The sequence below is a fragment of the Mus pahari genome, chromosome 1 (assembly GCF_900095145.1).
Source record: "Mus pahari chromosome 1, PAHARI_EIJ_v1.1, whole genome shotgun sequence".
In the NCBI taxonomy this organism is placed as follows: domain Eukaryota; kingdom Metazoa; phylum Chordata; class Mammalia; order Rodentia; family Muridae; genus Mus; species Mus pahari.
The window spans coordinates 509,579-524,302 of record NC_034590.1 but is presented as its reverse complement, the minus strand read 5'-3'; the positions used below and the strand labels follow the sequence as shown (position 1 = coordinate 524,302).

At 50.9% G+C, this 14,724-nt stretch overlaps 1 protein-coding gene across 2 annotated transcripts in view; it reads right to left on the bottom strand.

Moving 5' to 3' along the window:
* Akt2 (AKT serine/threonine kinase 2) overlaps positions 1-11,657 on the bottom strand; it is a 49,282-nt gene extending 37,625 nt beyond the window's left edge. The window contains exon 1 of one of the 2 annotated variants that reach the window (XM_021191692.2): positions 11,487-11,657. The gene's annotated coding sequence lies outside the window, so the exon portion shown is untranslated. The remainder of the gene's footprint in view (positions 1-11,486) is intronic. The other variant, XM_029539268.1, reaches the window with a different exon arrangement.
* Between the last annotated feature and the right edge of the window lie 3,067 nt (positions 11,658-14,724).

Genomic DNA, 14,724 nt, shown 5'->3' with positions numbered 1-14,724 from the left:
AAATAAACAAACAAACAAACAAACAAAAAACAATGCTGCTGAGTGATACATAAGATTAGTGTGGTACCTATGCACTCAGCAACATTTTGTTGCATGTGTGTGTGTGTGTGTGCGCACGCGCGCACTCCTGCATGTTTTTTAAATAGCCTTACAGTGTGGGCTAGGCTGGCCCCAAACCTCAGGGCATCCTTAGCCTTCCAGATGCTGGGATTTCAGGTGTCTGTAACCATGCTTGGCTCTCAGCCACTGCTTAAACAGAATCAATCTCACCAGCTGTACTTAGAGCCCTTGGGGGACCATCTCCTGTCGCCTCTCCTCCCTGCCCAAAGCTGACCACACGTGACACAGCAGAGCTGGGGTTGAAACCCAGGTCCTCAGGGCTTTGGAGTCCTCCTGGCCTTGGACAGGCCCTCTTAGATGGGAAGCCGAAACAAGCACCTTTCTGGGCAAGTGGGCGACTACTGCGTTGGCAGCTCAGAGGCCCAAGTTGGGCTCTCCTGCGCCATCTCAACTCTCCAATCGGAATTCTTCGTATGGCTGGCATGAGACGCCAGATGATGGAGTGCAGAGAAGGGCACTTTTTCAAATGCAGTAAACCACAAAGGGTAAAACAGAGGTGTGTGGTCACAAGGGAACACTATCAGCTGTTCCCCTGGAGGAGGCCTGTCTCAGAGGGAGGGTGCATGTGTCCTTCCACTCCGGCCTTCAGTTCTTCCCTCACCTCAGTACAGTTGCACAGGAGAGAGATTGGTCCTCACCAGCAAGTACAGCTGGCCAGCCCTGAAAATCATTCCTTGTTTCATTTTTTTTTCTGGGTCTCCTGACCTTTGACTACTATGCTCTAGCATCGCGCGGCACTTTGTATTTGGACATTTTCAGTAGTTTGTTTATCCATCCTCTTGTGGGTGGGTGCCACCAGAAAGGCACGAATTTCTTGGTTAAGATGGTTTAGTAGGCGAAGGCACTCACCACCAGGCTGGGCAACCTGAGTTCAATTTCTAGGACCTACATGGCAGAGAAAACCAACTCCTACAAGTTACCTTCTGAATTCCATGTGCATAGCATGGCACATTCGTGTATGCACACAATACACACAGAAATACTGTGTCAAATCTAGGCCTGGTGCCACAGGCCTACAATCACAGATCACATAAGGCTTTGGCCAGAAGATCACAGCTCAGGGCCTTCCTGTGCTACAGAGAGTTCAAGGCCTGTCTTGAACTTACTGAGACCGGTCTCAAAATAAAAACCACCAGGAGAGTGAAGGGGCCCCGCTCAGCAGCAGCATGCTTGCCTAGCATATGGGCATCCTGGACTTCATCCCAGCATAAGGAAAAAGAGGGGGAAGGAGAGAAAAATTGCTATACATAGTACTTCTCGTGCATTTTTAAAACAAGGTCTCACTACTTTAGAAGTCCGAACTGGCTTTAATTTAGTGACAGCCTTTTAGAAAATCAGATACGGGGTCAGTAGAGATCTCCAGTTCTGAGCTTCAGTGCCCAAGAAGGCAGGTACTTAATATAACACGCACAGAAACAGGGCTCAGAGCCGTGCTAACAAAGCTCCAGGTGCAGGACTCAAGGTGGCCTTGGGATCCAAGCTGAACACTTCCTAAGTGGCAGCTGCAGTGGTCAGGTGTTATTATTACTCCCTCTGGTGGGTGGAGACAATGGGTATTTCTGAACATGTAAAATTTTACCTACTCTACCTCCTTGGTAAAATGGTGGCTTTTAAAAGACTTAACTTTCTTCTTCAGCACACATCCCCCACCCACCCATCTGTCTCCTGAAGTAGGTAGGATTGAAGGCGGGATGAAGGTGTGGGCAGCTGCCAGAGACTGGGACAAGAATAAGCCCAGAACAGATTTCCTTGTCTTCTCTACCACCTCCCCCAACACACACACCTTCCCTCACTGAACCCCCGGAAATCATGTCAAGTATTCCAGTCTGCTCAACCATGCTCTCCACACAAGCCAAGCACACCAGCTGCACTCAGCGGGCTTCTCCAAGCACAGCTGACAGGCACTCGGGGAACAGGCTCAAGGCCCTTACCCAGGCTGTCAACGACACCCGCCTCTGAACTGCAGCCTCACCAGACCAACACATAAAACCCTCTCTTGCCTGGGTCCCTTGAGGAGCTTGCCCTTCCAGGACCTTTGTACTCGCTGCTTTCCCAGCTAGGATGCTGTTCACTGTACTCTCAGCCCAGCCCTCCATCTTCAGGGAAACCTTCCCTGCATGTCTCCTCCCAAGACAAGGACACTTGACACTCAGCCTGCCCCTCCCTCAGAAAACAGACCTCTACTTGCCTCTGGCAATGTGGCCTCTGCTGGCCCAGGATCCACACAAGGTAGGGACAGAATCTACCCTGGTCCCCACTGTTACCAGCCCTAAGCACTACCCATCACAGGGCCAGACCTAGAACTTTAAATAATCCCAGGAGGGCTAACAATTCCACATTCACTGGACCCCTAAATATGCTGTCCACTGTGCCAGCACTGGCACTAAGGATTTCTCTGTGACCAAACAGAACCCCTGCTGTGGGAGGAGAAGGCAAAATAAACAGGTAAATTATATAGCACATTCAAGGTGTCTAAAATCATGGAGAAAGGCAGTATACATAAGACCAAGGAGAGGTCACAGAAAGGCTCACGGAGGTGGTAACATCTGAGCAAAAATGTGAACCAGACAAGCCACATGGAAAGCTGGAAGAGCACTGCTGGCAGAACCTGAGGCCCCGAAGTGAGAAAGGTCCCAGTGAGCCAGACCCAGCATCTCTGAAGGCTTTGGTTCTCTCTGGGAAAGAGATGGAGACCTGTGGCCTAAAACGGCAAGGTGAGAGCCTGCACACTGTGCCTCTAGTGCAGGAGTGCAGGCCCCAGTGGGAGGGTGTATCACAGCTTTCCTTTCTACTCGTCCCAACGTTCACACCACGTACCTCACTTAGGGACCACAGGAACCATATCTGATACAAAAGAAGTCAAGATGGGAAGTAGAGTGCCCAACATCTAGACAGCTAAAATACATACAGCCGAAGAGACTAAACTTCTGCCATTGGACATAAGCCTGCAACTCCCTCTGCCTTTGCTCCCAAGACTGAGCCATCACTCTTCTCACATTGCTCTCTCTGCCATACCAAGGCCACTACTGTCTCAGACACCCTGCAGAGATCAGCACTCATATGCACACATGCGCATGCGTACTCAGAGCAGGCCTCTGACAGGCTGACCACTTCACAGTCATCACTCCTTCCCTGGTCTCCATCTGTGCTCTAAGCAAGGCTGGTGCTCAGAAGGTACCCAGGAACAGACGAGGAGGGGCTTGCTTTCCCATTGCAAGTTATTTGGGGCAGGACTCGGTGCCACCTTCCCCATTATGCAGATAAGCAGGCTAAAGCTGGAGCCTAAACTGGGAACACAAATCACACAGGACAATGCCCTGAACCAGTGCAGAACACATCTGTCCTTAAAGGAGAACAAGCCAACCCAACTTTTGCACTGTCAGAAGTGTAGATACTGAACACTGATCTAGGGTCCTGCAGAGCCACACTTTCCCTTCTCTTTAACTGTCATTGCTTAGCATACAAACAGAGCACATAACCAGCAGCTCTAATGCTGCATGTGCAGCCCCAGAGACCCTTGGCATGTAACACCTGGAGTCTGATGGAGGAGGACAGTGGGCAGGGAGCTCTCTGGCCAAGAAGGCATCATGGCACCTGAGTAAGCCCCATCTATACCCATTCCTCCCAGGCCACAGGCATTAGGTGGAGGCCTCGGTGAGCACAGAATCTTTTTGTACCTTCCAGGGCTACCTGTGGCTCTTCTGGACATCTGCTCCCTTATCTGTAAGCTTGGATTGAGTACTAATAGGACTAAGAATGTGCTTATGTTACCACAAAGACAATTTTTTAGACAGGGTATGGTAGCAGTCAGGAGACTGGAGCAGGGGAATCTCTGAGTTCAAGGCCAGCCTAGTCTACTCAGGGGGTTTTAGGCTAGCCACGCCTGTTTAGTGAGACCCTGTCTTAAAAGAGACAGAGTCCGATTTTTTTACATGCCTGTGCTGGCAGGGCATTCTTAATGAGGTATGATTACCTGGGGATGTGACAAGCCTGGGGAAGATGGCAGCTTCGCACAAAGCCCAACTGTCAAATCCAGGGCCAGACTAGTAAGGGCCAGGGAAGTGGCTTATTAACACAGTGACTGGGGTTGGGATGAAACCATAAAGAAGATTCACAGCGTGCCAATATTAAGTTTTTTCTCTCTCTTTCTTTCTTTTTCTTTCTTGAGACAGGGTTACTCTGTATAATAGCCTCAGCTCTCCTGGAACTGTGTAGACCAGGCTGGCCTTGAACTCACAGAGATGCTCCTGTCTCTGGGTCCCTAGCGCTGGGATTGAAGGCATGTGCCACCACTAAGTTTTGTAAAATAAAATACCATCTAAATGAAAATGCACTAGCTGAAGAACAGAGACGCCCCACCCACCAAGGCCTCTGGACCCCAATTTGAAGAGCTGGGCCCTAACAGAGCCCATTTATAAGGCAGATTATGGTCTGTGCCTACCCATCTCCCACCCATTCAGGCCCCATGCAGCCTCTCCTCATATAGCCAACCTACCTGCTTCCCTGGTCTTACTCTGGAGGCATGAAGACCTGATGCTTCACTTCCAAGTTCTTGCCTTGTATCCTTGACTACTCCCTCAGCTCCAACCATCCTAGCCGCTCTGCAGAGCTCGACCTCCCAGCCTTGCCCAGACCACCCCTCCTGACTTCTCATTACAGACTACCTGCTTTCTCCTCGGAAGCTTCCCGCCGACACCAGTCCCCTTCCCAGGCCACTTGCATTAGTGTGCTTAGACTAGGAGCTATCCCAGGAACAAGAACACTGCATAGGGAGGGCTCAATAAAAATTTACTGAGATAGTGGAATATAAAAACAAGCCAAGCCGGGCGTGGTGGCGCACGCCTTTAATCCCAGCACTTGGGAGGCAGAGGCAGGCAGATTTCTGAATTCGAGGCCAGCCTGGTCTACGGAGTGAGTTCCAGAACAGGAACAGCCAGGGCTACACAGAGAAACCCTGTCTCGAAAAACAAAACAAAACAAAACAAACAAACAAAAAACAAGCCAACCAGGCACTGTAGTACACATCTTTAATCCCAGCACTCAGACTCAGAAGGCAAAGGCAGGTGGGTCTCTGTGAGTCAGAGACCAGCTTAGTCTACTGAGTAAGTTCCAGGCCTGCCATAGTTAGATAGATAGACAGACAGACAGACAGATCAAGCTTGTTTTTATTGTTTCTACAGGTATGATGATATATACCTGTGACATCAAAATTTGGAAGAAAGAGACAGGTCCATCAGCAAAAGTTCATGACCAGCCAAGGCTATAGAGGCAACTCCTATCTCAGAACGAAACAAACAAAATCCTCACATAGCTAGGCACGATGGTCTATGCCTGTACCCTCAGCACTGGGAAGGCTGAGGTAAGAGGACGATGAGTTTCAGATAGCTCGAGCTACACTACAGTCCTGTCTCAAAAGTCAGGGCTGAGAAAATGCTCAGAGGGCGGAAGCACTTGCTCTGCAAGCACAAGAGCCAGGGTTTGAATCCCCAGCCACTACAGAGCCACGTAGAGGGCTGCAGAGATGGCTCGGCAGTTAAGAGTGTTAGTTGCTCTTGCAAAGGCTCCCAGCACCCACAGAGCCATTCACAACCATTTGTGACTCTAGTTCCAGGTGATCCGACCCCTTTTTCTGGCCTCCAAAGGCACCAGGCATACATACAGTACACAGATATGTAAGCAAAACACTCACCTAAAATTTTAAGTTTGCAACCCCAGCATTGAAGGGTAGGGACAAGCTGTGCTCCAGGGCTCACTGAGCAGCTAGCTTAGCTCAAACAGCGAGTCTCAGGTTCAGTGAGATCTTGTCTCAAGGTAGTAAGGTGGCAAGTTACAAAAGCCCTGGCATGGGCATGTTCACCAATAAACTCAAGTGGAAGCACCGCACACACCCAAATAAGCAAAGCATCACTGTGTGCCTTGGTGTCTCACCTACTAACTGGAATGAAGAGCCCTTCCCACACCCCAGGATGCCATGCATGGGTACAGTGCTAGTGCACAGGGCACACACAGGAGTACAATGTAAGCCGGCACCATAGCTCATCGGGCCTCGGGCTCCCAAAACTTCCACCCTGAACCTACTCCTCCAGTCCACAAGCACAGGTTACCCACTCGAGAAGCCTTCTCTGCTCTCTGGTGCCAGGAACCACAGCAGCAAGAACCCAATCAATCAAGTACCTTCTCAACAGGCTGCTGCTTTCTTATCCACTAGCTTCCTGAAGCCTCCCATGACCCTGCAGGAAAACTTCCAAGTTTAACTGAACAAACTTCACCTCAGAGAATGAACCCAGATGCTCAGGGCTCCACAGCAACCTCAAACTGCTAAAACCAGGGCTCTCTCTCAGCCACCCCAGGTTTAATCACTGGCCGAGGAGGAAGAGTCCTAATTCTGGGAAGAGGTGAGCAGTGGCAGCCGCCCCACTGCATGCAGGAAGGCCATCGAGGTGGCACATGGAGAAAGGCTTGGATTTCTGGCCTCACCCTCAGAAACAACATCTGTAGCTGAGCTTCCCCGCTTGGCAGCTGTGCTCCAGGAACTTGCCGAAAGGACTTCGGGCATGGAGGCTCTCCTCGGCCAGCTCGCTGTTCTTGCACAGCCCGCCCAGGGCACAGGCCCCGCTGTGGGTGCCGAGCTGCCGAGCTGGCAGTGGGTCCTGCCCCACAGGACCAGGCTGATCCCACCCTGCAGTCCTCCCTCCCTCCCTCTTGGTCCTGCTCCTAGGCTGTCTCCCCGGGCTGGGCCTCTCACTGCTTGGCTGGCTGTCCATAAGAGTCTGCCACAGAACCACCCCACCATGCAGCCCGGAGGCCCAGTGGCTGAGGGCCTTGCACATAGCTCTGGGAAGCTAGAGAGGCCCACAGAAGGGCAGTCCTGCGTTCTCCTGAGGCCTGACTGAGATCAACCACAGAAGATGCCTCTTCCCACCCCCATCCCTGGGATCTGTGTAGGCCCCCCAAGAGGTTCACTCTCTCCAGATCAAGCCTTGGAAACACACACACCAGGGTGCCTGACTATGCACCAAGCCTTAGGGATAAGGCTCATAGGTCAGACTAAAAGACATCCTCATCTCATCTAGGCCACTAAGCACCTTTGTGCTGAGGGGACCCCTGGAGTCAAACCACACAAACATGGCATCCGATCCCCTTCCACTTGAGGGCCTAACACAGGTACAGGGGCTTCCAGGGGCATTAGGGGACAGCCAGAGCCAATTCCTTCCATCCTCAAGGTTTTCACCCCAGGCTTGTCATGACTCCATCGTGGTCCTCTAGGCTGAGCCCCCATGTCTATCTTATTAAGGAAGACCCTCCTTGACCATCTGATCAAAACCAAATAGTGTCATCATGACCCTTTCCCCTAATCTCAATGTATCTTGCCCTGGTAACACCAACCTTGACCTGCTATGCTGTCACACTACAAACTGGTCCTCACCCTCACTAGAAGGGAAGGCCCAAGACCCCGTTCCTTCCAACTTTGGAGCCAACTGGAGAAGCAGTAGGCAGCCTGTGGCAAGGACCCTTCCTGTCCATGTGACAGCCATTCATACTGTTACTTAGCAACAGTAGCTGGCTAGGCTAGCTGGAGATGTAGAGACAAGTCAACCCATTGAGTCCCCACCTCAATCCCTCCATGTACCAGCCATGGCCCTGGGGAACACAGCGTGAAACCACAGAAAAGGGAGGCAACCAGTGGGTCTCCACCAAAGCAGTTATTCTCTCGAGGGGGAAGTGGGAGGCCTGTGAAACAGTGCCTGGCCCTAGGCAGAAGCTTGAAAACCTCCAAGGCCAGAGTTACCACCCAACAGAGTAAATCCTCAGACTCCACACTCTTTTCCAGGCTGAGGAAGCGGCACACGCCCCATCCCCTGGCCACCAGCACTCACCCACTCTCGCAGGCCTCTCCCTGTGGGACATCCCTACACCTCATCGAGCTCATCCTCCCCCCACCCCCACACAGGGGTCTCCCTGCTGCTCCCATGCAAAGAAGCTCCTGATGGTCCCAGGGCCTCACCCAAATTCACCACCTCGCAGCTAACCCATTCCTTGCTTACCCTCCTGTTGGTCTCCTTCAGCTCCATAAAGGACTTCTGTTTTGTAAACAGGGTGTTACTATGTAGTCCTGGTTAATCTGGAACATACTATGTACACCAGACTGACCTGGAACCCACAGAGACCCACCAGCATCTGTCTCCTCAGTGCTGCGATTAAAGACATGCTGTACAACATTGGACAGAATTGGGACTCTGTCAGTACCCTGGTGTCTTCACCTGATGCAACACCCCGCCCACTCCCAGCCTTCCCACCACTCCATGACCGTGGCAGGGATTTAGAAAAAGCACACAAGACAAAGGCAGGAACCAACTCTGGCACGTGGGAAGGATCTACAGTTTGTGCCGAGGGGCACTTGTTAGCTTACTTTACTGTGTGCCACCTTGTCCCGAAATTTGGGAAAGTGGCTAATGTCAGCCCCGCTTTCCTCCTGATGTCTTCTGACAAACCACTACAAACTGGCTAGGGCAGAGTCCCAGCAGCAGTGGATGAGTTACAATTTGCTAGGCCACACTGAGCACACACCTGCCTACCACCTGTGCCAGCCACAGAAGAGGCTGCCGTATCTAGGAGTCCCTGCTGCTACCTAAGGAAGGCGTTATCCTCCCTGAACTCAGATAAGGCTTCAAGAAGGCCAGAGTGCCCACTCAGAGCTACACAGCTAGCACCTGGAAGGCTGGACTTGCACTCAGTGCTTAGTACTGCACTATAGCCTTTTTGAAAACTGTATTTATTATTGTGCATGTACATGTACATAGTTGGGGACATGCTATAACATGCATGTGTAGGACAGAGGACAACCGTGGAGCTGGTTCTCGCCTTCCACCCTTATGTGGGTTCTGAGAATTGAACACAGGTTGCAAGGCCTGTATAGCAAATGTCTTTCCCCCTGAGCCATCTTGTCAGCCCAACATAACTCTTTACAGAAGCTGGGAACCAGGACATTGAATGTCTGGATGGAGACTGGACAGAGTAGGATCCCTAGATACCTAACAGAAGCGAAAGCAGGGGATGGATAAGGCGGTGCCTCGGTCCTATGGCAGGTTCTGAGTGTCCGTGGAGACGCCCATGGCTTGGCACCATGGTAGAAGCTTTCTATTGATGGGTTAAGTCACTGGCTCTTCACAGCAGCTGAAGCTGGGCGCCTTTCGGAGTCTACTGCATGTAGGTGAACACTCTAACCCCAATCGCACAGCCCAAAGAGCCCATCCTCACCCTGCCTCTAACTGGGGTCCATAGCCGCTCTCACCACCCCACCGATGGCTCGCCTGCTAGCCAGAACAATAGGCACACAACTTATAGTATTTGAAACTTACATGAAGCCATCCATGTGCAAAAGACCTATCACATCCCTAGCATGATGGGAATACTCAATAGCACATGCTACCCACTATCACTTGAAATGGTGGAGCCCTGTGACTCGGTTTCCTCAACTAAAAAGGACAGCATGACAAGAGTCTGCTACTCTAGAATACAAGGCATCCTCTACAGTGTGTGGCACACTGAATGCATTGAGGGAAGGTCAGCTATCAATTTCACAGTCATTACTTTTATAGATCCTGTTAGCTCCACCAGGCAAATCTTCTACAAGCTCCTTGGAGAGGTAGAGCAGCACATCCCTGGTGGAGAAAAACCCTAGAGGACACCCACTGCCTGCACCTTTCTCCCTGGGAAGCCAGTCAGCACAGACACCAACGCTGTAGATCAATGGCTACTGTCTGTCCCCTTGACCATATCACCAGACTGGTCAGCTAGGTCAATCAGGGACTGCAGCCAATCCTCCAGGAAATTTAGACCTAGGACAAAGGTTACAGGGCAAGCCAAGATCACCAGGCAGCCTAAGGAGCAAGGACACTGGCCACACGCTTCTGGGGCTCCCTGCTTAGGGACCACAATAAGAAACTAGGTCTGTGAGGAACCTAAAACAGTCCCAAACCCTAGGTCAGTGCAAGCTACTCTGTACCTTTGACCTCTGCAGAGAGGGCAGCTGGGAAAACAGCGCTCAACCTCTCCAAGCTGTTATTACTCAACTGGTAGGAGGGGAAACAGGACTCTAGATTGAGCTGGTAGCAGGGAGGCACAAGCAGCCACGTGGCCAGGGATGGAGAACCCTGAGCTGGGCTGGTATAGGCCCCTTCACGTCCAAGTCCACGACAGCAGGCAGTACCTGAACTCTCTCACCTGCATCTCTTAGGAGGAATAGTAAACAGGCTAAAAAAAATCAGCCTGACCTGAACCTATGGTTTTCTACCAGAGGGAGAGGCCTGTCACCAGTTCCCAAAAGTTCTCCAAATGAGAGAAACAGGAGCCCCCAAATTCTGAGAATAAAGATGTCCCCCCTCACTTCGCTCTAGAGAGCTGTCCCTTAAAACACACCTTCCGCCCAAAAGGTGACAAGCGGGTCCAGAGGAACTTCTCCTTATCCAAGCCCGACAGCCCCTCCCTTTCCTAATTGGGAGCCAGACTAGAGATCAGAAAACTTCAGTGACTTCTAAAACACATCTCCGCCCCCGGAAGCAAAGAACTTGCCAAAGGATGTCCCACACCTTAAAGAGAAATAATCTCAGAGGGTTCTGGAGTGGTGAGTGGACAACCCTGTGATAAAAAACCAGCCCAGTAACGATCCCGTTTTCCCCAAAGTCGTTAATAAGTTCAAGAAAGGGTGAGCTGGGTGTAAACGCCCACCCCTGCATATTACAGGAAGAGAAAAGCGCTCCTCGCCCACTCAGTATCACACCCCAAAAAGTACGCCCCTTAACACTCACTCGGGCCTCCCAGCACCCTGTGCTTCAAAGATGATAAACATCACAGCCCTCCACCCGACCCCGCTCTCCTCTAAGTACAAAGACTGCTCTCTCGTGCCTAGGTGGCACTACCCTGACTGCCCCAACACGGCCACCCTGGGTAGACCCCTCTCCAGAAGCTCCCATCCCACTAAGTGCACTATAGGAACGGCTCCCGAAGCACCCAAGCGGCACTTGACACGGTGCGCGCCTCAAAAGCTGGACAGGCTGGCACCACGGAGAAGGAGCTGTCTCCCCGATGTCCCCCGAGGGCAGCCCCCGGCCCGCACACTCAGAGAGAGCTCCCCCCGCCGCCGCAGTGGTATGGACCACGGCACCCGCCCCGCGTCCCTCTGGGTTTGTCCCCCCAGCCCCGCAGCAGGCGCCCCCACTCTGTTCGGAAGAGGGGGGGTGAACCTCTAGGTCCGTGGTCCCCGCCAGGCGGGCACGGGTGGTACGGCCCAGCGAGGCCCCACGGGGGGCCGGGACGCGACCATCGCGGAGGGGAGGGCGCTTGGGGACACGCGCTGGCGTACTCACCTGTCACCGGCGGCCGCCCAGCCTCTCCGGCCGGGCTCTACCCCCGCCCATCGCCACGCTGAGCTCGTTCCCGCTCCGTATTTATGAACTGGCGGCAGCGACGGCGGCAGTGTGGCGGCGGCGACGCCTTCTCGGAGTCAGGCCCAACGGCTCGCGCAGTGCGGCCCCCCCGCCCCCTCCCCCCAGTCCCCGCTCACAGCCCCCTCCCACCTGCTGGCCGGAAATACCGCCTTTTCCAGCCACAAACAGGAACTGACGTAGTGGACCAAGGGACTGGCCTCAGCAAACATCAGACCGCAAGCGCAGGGACCCGGAGGAGGCAGGCTCACGGAACGCCCATCATGTTAACTTTTATTTTTTTAACAGCCTCGTTCTGAACTGGGAGGGGGGCGACAAGGGGAGAGCATTACACATGCGCAGTAGGACACCAACAAGTTGGCTTTCCCCGAAGGCCCAGTGATTACTTCCCGGCAATCAAAGGGCTTTATTTAAATATGCTTTGATCTTGTTTTATTCTTCTCTTTCCAGCCTTCCAAGTTCCTAGACCAGCGGTTCTTCACCTGGGAGTTCTTAATCTGGCAGTCACTCTACCCTCTCACAGGGGTTGCCTAAAACCATCGGAAAACTCAGATATTTAGATTATGATTCATAAGAGTAGCAAAATTAGTTATGAAGTGACAACGAAAATAAATTTTTGTTGGGGGGGTCACCACATGAGGAACTGTATTAAAGAGTCGCACTAGGTAGACTGAGGAACACTGTCCTTTTTTTTCCTTCTTTTTCTTTTTTTTTTTTTACTTAATGTATGAGTGCTCTGATCTGCAGGCCAGAAGAGGGCATCAGATCCCCTTATAGATGGTAGTGAGCCACCATGTGGTTGCTGGGACTTGAACTCAGGACCTCTGGAAGAGCAGTTAGTGGTCTTCTTAACCGCTGAGCCATCTCTCCAGCCTGACTTTTTTTTTAATATAATTATCTTTTTATTTTTCGAGAAAGGGCTTTATCGTGAAGCCCTGGCTGTCCGGAAACTCGCCCTGAAGACCAAGCTGTCTTGAACTCAAGAGATCAGCCTGCCTCTGCCTCCTGAGCAATAAGATTAAAGGCCTGGCCTGCCACTGCCAGGCTCCTAGATGCTGACTTATAGAGACCCAAAACGAGTTGGTCAAGATTTCGAACAAAGCAGGGTATGGTGACAGGTCTGTTACTGCATCATTCTGGAGACTGGGGCAGGGGAATTGCTTCGAGTTCCAGGCCAGCTAGAAATTGTCTCAAAAAAAAAAAAAAAAAAAAAAGTTGCGCTCAAGCTTTGAGCCACATAACCCCACACTAGAAAACCCTCTTCTGTAACTATGGGCTGACTTCTGTATCCACAGCTCAAGAATCCACATCTTCAAAACTCAAATAACCTTGGATTATCTTGTGAAAACAGTTCTTATTAAACTGTGGCTTCAAAATATTAATGTCACCTGCACATGATATATATCTAAATAAACGTGGGACTTATAACTTCTCATATGGAGTAACTCGAGCCCGTGTAGGACTTAAAACCACAGGAAATTGCTCACAGAAAAAAGGCATATAGGTTGTATGCCTGTAAGCCACCCCTGCAGATCCTGAAACAAGAGGACTAAGAATTCCATGCCAGATTGGGATTCATAGTAAGACCTTACCTCAAAATTTCAAGGTTTCACTTAATTCTTGGGGGTGGAGTGGATGCAAGTGGGTAGCCGGGGGGTGGGGGGTGGGGGGGCATCAGTCAGTCTGGAGCTACAGCTTCTGACAGTTGTAATCAGCCCCATGGGAAGCTCACAACTAGACTCAAGTCCTTGCAAAAGCTGGATGCTTTTTTATTATGATTTTATTTCAAGACTGATAGGTGGCTTAGCAGTTAAGAACAACTCCTGCTCCTCCAGAGAACTTAAGTTCAGTTCCCAGATCCCACATACCATTCTTTTTTTTTTTTGGTTTGTTTGTTTTCCTGTGAGCAAAGGGAATGTTTTCATTTGGGGGAAAAGCCATGTAGCCCCGACCAGCCTTGAGCTCATAAAAATCCTCCTATGCCAGCCTGGGCAAGTACTGGGATTACAGACAGGTGCCACTCTACCCAGGGAGATAATACCTGGAGCATCCAATTTTACATTATCAGAAAGAGAATGAGGGGCTCACAAGACGCCTCAGCGAGTATACAGACCTGTTGGCTGAGCCTAATAACTTAAATTTAATCCTTGGGACTAATATGGTGGAAGGAGAGAACAGACACCCTCAAATTGTTCTCTGACCTCACATGTACACCACGGCACACAAACACACTATAAAGTACAGTAAATCTTTAATCCCAACCCTCGGGAGGCAGAGGCAGGCGGATGCCTGGGAGTTCCAGCCAAGCCAGGGCTACACTGAGATCCTGCCACAAGTTAAGAACACTTGTTACTCTTGGCAGATAACCTTCTGTTATCTGTTGTTCTGTTCCCAGCACCCACAGACCAGTTTACAACTCTCTTCTGATCTTTGAGAGCACCAGCTGTGCACATGGTACACACACAGACAAAACACTCAGACACATAAATTAAACTAAGAGACCCCAGATTCTTTTTAAGAGATAAAATGGTTCTTCCTGTAAACATTCTGAGGTGACCTATGAAGATGGCTTGCTACTCTACTGACCCAGAAACTCCTACAAAATCATGCAAATAAAGAAGTTCAAATCTTCGTGTTCCGTTTAAGAATACCAGTAAAACTGCCAGGCCATCGAGGGTGTGCATATCTGGGAGGTCACCAAGTGTCTAAAGGATGCTTCTAAAGAAGCAATGTTGGTATAATGTTGGAGTGTAGGTACTCCCAGGCCAAGCAATGGGGCTAGACACAGGGTCAGTGGCTATAAAACGGTGCTGAATTTTTGCAGCACATGCTTACCAATGCAGAGAATAACTTGAACTTAGGAGGTTAGATGCAGACTCTCTAGCCATTGAACACATCCAGGTGAACAAGGTACCTAAGATGCGCCAACGAACCTACAGAGCTCACGGCCGGACGAACCCATGCACGAGCTCCCCCTGCCACTTCGAGATGATCCTCACTGAGAAGGAATAGATCGTTCCAAAGCCAGAAGAGGAGGGTGCACAGAAGAAAAAGCTACCCCAGATGAAACAAAAATGTACCACATGGGAATAAATTCAGCATAAAAGAAATGCAGATAAAAGTAAAAAAATAATTTAAAATAGTTGAAAATCCAGTGTAT